This window comes from Triticum dicoccoides, chromosome 5A, assembly GCF_002162155.2.
Source record: "Triticum dicoccoides isolate Atlit2015 ecotype Zavitan chromosome 5A, WEW_v2.0, whole genome shotgun sequence".
NCBI classification, from domain to species: Eukaryota; Viridiplantae; Streptophyta; class Magnoliopsida; order Poales; family Poaceae; genus Triticum; species Triticum dicoccoides.
Genome location: NC_041388.1, coordinates 41,440,071 through 41,445,372, shown reverse-complemented (window position 1 = coordinate 41,445,372; position 5,302 = coordinate 41,440,071).

Below are 5,302 nucleotides of genomic sequence, written 5' to 3'. Positions count from 1 at the left end.
AGTAACCCTCCGGCACTCCGGTTTTGTCCGAAATCACCCGGAACACTTCCGTGTCCGAATATAGTCGTTCAATATATCAATCTTTATGTGTCGACCATTTCGAGACTCCTCGTCATGTCCGTGATCACATCCGGGACTCCGAACAACCTTCGCTACATCAAAACATATAAACTCATAATATAACTGTCATCGTAACGTTAAGCGTGCGGACCCTACGGGTTCGAGAACTATGTAGACATGACCGAGACACGTCTCCGGTCAATAACCAATAGCGCAACCTGGATGCTCATATTGGCTCCCACATATTCTACGAAGATCTTTATCGGTCAAACCGCATAACAACATACGTTGTTCCCTTTGTCATGGGTATGTTACTTGCCCGAGATTCGATCGTGGGTATCTCAATACCTAGTTCAATCTCGTTACCGGCAAGTCTCTTTACTCGTTCCGTAATACATCATCCCGCAACTAACTCATTAGTTACAATGCTTGCAAGGCTTATAGTGATGTGCATTACTGAGTGGGCCCAGAGATGCCTCTCCAACAATCGGAGTGACAAATCATAATCTCGAAATACGCCAACCCAACAAGTACCTTCGGAGACACCTGTAGAGCACCTTTATAATCACACAGTTACGTTGTGACGTTTGGTAGCACACAAAGTGTTCCTCCGGTAAACAGGAGTTGCATAATCTCATAGTCATAGGAACATGTATAAGTCATGAAGAAAGCAATAACAACATACTAAATGATCAAGTGTTAAGCTAACGGAATGGGTCAAGTCAATCACATCATTCTCCTAATGATGTGATCCCATTAATCAAATGACAACTCATGTCCATGGCTAGGAAACATAACCATCTTTGATCAACGATCTAGTCAAGTAGAGGCATACTAGTGACACTCTGTTTTGTCTATGTATTCACACATGTATCATGTTTCCAGTTAATACAATTCTAGCATGAATAATAAATATTTATCATGATATAAGGAAATAAAAATAACTTTATTATTGCCTCTAGGGCATATTTCCTTCAGTAAGGCACTTAAAGAATCGATCGATCTCAGCCTGACTTAAGGTGAAGCAAGAAGGGGGACAATAATCCTCTTCATTTACTTTCTTGTCCTTCTTCTCCCGCGCCTCTGTCTCCATCTCTCTCTTGTCTGACTTTTTACGGGACGACATTGTAACACCCCGAGAATCATGCTACAGTAATATCCCCTAATGATGGCCATGTCATCAGGATTACTAAGCAAATTGTCACTTGTCCTTATTCAAACTCAAATTCAAATTTTAATTGCAAGTGAAATTATTATTTCTTTAAAAAATAAAACTAAAATGTTTGCGTTATTCTATAAATTCCCCTGATCATTTGTCATGTTGGAACCAACATCATCTGACTCGCCAGTTAATCCCTAGTAAAGTATAAAGTGGTTCAGAAACAACAAAAATGACCTTTTCAAAATAATCAAATGTTTATGTATTTCCATTTGATTTTAAACTTTGTGTGCATCATCATATCATTGTGTGTCATTTATGTGCTAGGTTTCATATTTTACTAAAATCATTTAGTGCCTCAAATAAATAGAAAGCAGTGTGTAAAACAGAAAAGAATTAAAGGAAAAGAAAAGGGCCACAATTAGCTGGGCCTTAGTGCACAGTGTGCACGCCCAGCCCAACAGAGCCGTCAACGCCTCCCTCCTCCCCGTGTCACCTCGCGCGCCCGCGCCCGAAGCTGTTCACCGTCGTCACAGCACCCGCTAGCCGCCCCGCGTCGCTACAGGCCGTCGGGGTGGATAAGATCTCCACCGTGGCCTTCCCTCTCGTCATCCTCATCCATTCACCCCCGCGCGCCTCTCCCTCTCTCGTTCCCCACCTCACCCGAAACGCTCGCCGCCGTCGCCGCTCGATTCCGTGGCCACCCTGCCTCCCGCGCCTCGATCTGGAGCTCACTGTCTTCCTCATCATCGTCTACGTCGTCTTCGGGAACGGATCGAGCCGGGGAGCCGCCCCATCGTCGACGCCTTCTTCGTCTTCATCGTCGGGCGCCGAAGGGACTCGCCGTTGATTCGTCGTCACCGCTCCTCCCCCGAGCTCCTCCTTCATTCCTCCCTGCTTGCCGCCTCGGTCCGTCGCTATAGCCGTCTCCCCGCACCTTCCCGTGGCCGCGCCCCTGCGAGCGCTCTCCCGCGCGCTGGTCGCGCCTTGGACGCGCCCCTGCCCGGGCGCCCTCACGCGCACGGTCACTTCGGGCCGCAGGACGCGCCCTGGCCGCACGCCTCGTCTGTGTAGCCCGCACCCGTCCGCCTCCCCGCTGCTATTGCTACTGATGTCGCCTGCTGCTGTTGCTGCACTGCTGCCACTACCACCTGCTGCCTACTTACGAATGTCGCCTTGCTCTGCTACTTACTGCTGCTTCTCCCGCCTGCTGCGCCGCTGCTGCCGTTGTCCGCGCGCCGCTCGCCGTCGGCCGCCGCTCCCTGTGCTAGCCGCCGGACGTTGCTCCCAGCCCCCTGCCTTCTAGCGCCGGCCGGCTCTGGCCGCCGTGCTTGTGTGCGTGTGTGAGCACAGCGCTGGGTCTCTCTCGCACGAACAGGCCCTTGTTTACTAGTAGCAGTAGGTTTAGTTTAGTAGTAGTATTAGTTTAATGCTAATTAAGCCTATTAGCAAATGACAAATGGGTCCCACCTAATTAGATTAGATAAATCCTTTAGAAATTATTAAGACACTAACATGTGGGAACCCCTCGTACTGTTAACTTTGACCGGTCAAAGTTGACCGGGTCAACTCTGTACACTGCCCCACTTGTCTTACACACCGGGTAGGAATTCCTGTGTACACTTATCATTTGTTGAATTTAATTCGAAATTAAATAATTAAAATAATTTTAGAATTTATTTTAAACTCTAGAAAATCATAGAAAATAAAACCGTAGCTTGGATAGAAAAACTTTATATATGAAAGTTGCTCAGAAAAACATGGTGAATCCGGATATGCGGCCGGTTTACCTGTTAGGTGCCTCTAACTAGCTGAACATGGAACATTCCCCCTCCAGTCATCTGTCTGACACAGGTCCAGAACCGGGAACACCTTCCCGGTTGAATTCCCCCTTCACCTATAACGTCTAGGACCGCGTTAGAACACGTCTAGCTCTGCCTGTTGTCTTGTTATGCACTTGCTTGCTATGCATTTACTGTTTCTCCCCCCTCTTTTCTTCGATAGACCCCATAACGATGCTGATGCCCCTGTGATCGATTACGTCACCGATGACCCCTCCTTCTCATCTGAGCAACCAGGCAAGCCCCCCTTTGATCATCCCGATATCGCCCATTCCATTCTCTCATGCTTGCATTAGATTTTGATACTGTTATTGTTTGCTCCTATTCTGATGCATAGCCTGATTTTGTAACCTGCTCATTGTTACCTACTTGTTTATCCTAAACTGCTTAGTATAGGTTGGTTAGTGATCCATCAGTGACCCCCCACCTTGTCCTTGTTGCCCCTACTTCATCATTGAAGACCCGATCAACGGGATCGAAGACCAGGCCCCGGCACCGCACATCACTTTCCCCTTAGTTGCTCGACTCTATTGGGTTACTATCGAGTGCCAAGGGTGAGACCTCTACAGCACTTCTGGTGTTAACCCTGTAGTGTAGTTATTCGGTCGTGGTCATCGAGGGTGATTCCGCCTTAACCACTTCCGATACGACTCTATCGTGCAACCCCTCAAGTGTGAACCTTGGGGGTGGTTCCTCTTACGTTCACCTTGATGATTACATCAAGTGGAATTCACCGGGGGTGATTCCTCGGGTTTTCCCCTTGATATTTGGACACACGGTTACTATGGTTACTATGGTTACTATGACTTTACACTGAACCCTGTTACTAAAGACGGGTCGGCCCCGAGGGGTACCCGCGCGAGCATATTTGCGAGTGATGAGGAGTCGGGTTGACCTGGAGGGTGCCCGCGAGATAATTACGAGGTGTGGCCTGGCATTCCTAGCCCTTGTCGCAAGTCCTCGAGATGGGGCAACGGGGTCACGTCTTTCGTGAGTCTCTGCTTGTTACCGCGCGTTCCTAATCCACTACGATTTGGATATTTGATCCGAGAGGCCTCTGGCCTGATAGCACTAACCATCACGTGGGCATAGTATGGGCGTTCTGCATCGTATGCATTAGTCGAAGCTTAATAGACGTTAGCGACTGAGCAGCGCGCGCTGGGTTGGACTGCGTAAGCGCCTGCCTTATTGAAGGAGGTAGCTAGGTCTGCTCATCGGCCGCCCTCGCAACGTGCAGGAGTTCCCGGGGAGATGGCCCATGACCCCTGGGGGCATAGGTTTAGTCCGGCGTGCTGACCTCTCTATTAAGCCTAGGTCGGGTTGCGGCGTATTGTTTGGCCGAGGCCGGGCATGACCCAAGAAAGTGTGTCCGGCCGGAGTTAATCGAGCGTGGTGGGTAAGTTGGTGCACCCCTGCGGGGAAGAAAACATCTATCGATAGCCTGTTCTACGGTAACGGACACTCGGAGTTGTATCCCGATCGATACAACTAGAACTGGATTGTGATGAGAATTGGATTGTGATGAGAATTGGATAGTATATGGCTCTGGGATTGCTTTCTCGCAGGGAGTCGAGAAAGGATCTCTGGCCGAGGTTGATAACACTTCTACTACTTTACTTTATGCTACTCTACTCCCTCTTGTTGCTGCAAGATGATGGTTTCTAAAAGATGCTAGTCTTCGATAGGACTAGGTTCTCCCCTCTATTCTGGCATTTCTGCAGCCCAGTCCACATATACATCCTTCCTTTGATAATGTTGCATATGTAGTGTAGATCCTTTCGTGCGAGTACTTTGGATGAGCACTCACAGTTGCTTTGCTCCCCCTTTTACCCTTTCTTCTTCTTTCCGGTTGATGCAACCAGATGTCGGAGCCCAGGAGCCAGATGTCACCGCCGATGCCTACTACTACGTGGAGACCGCCGACGACCAGGAGTAGTTAGGAGGCTCCCAGGCAGGAGGCCTTGCCTTTTCGATTGATGTTGCTTTTGTGCTAGCATTCTTAAGGCAAACTTGTCTAACTCATGTCTGTACTCAGATATTGTTGCTTCCGCTGACTCTTGTGTTTTCGAGCTTATGTATTCGAGCCCTCGAGGCCCCTGGCTTGTAATATAAAGCTTGTATTATTTTAATTTGTGTCTAGAGTTGTGTTGTGATATCTTCCCGTGAGTCCTTGATCTTGATCATACACATTTGCGTGTATGATTAGTGTACGATTGAATCGAGGGCGTCACAGGCATGTGCA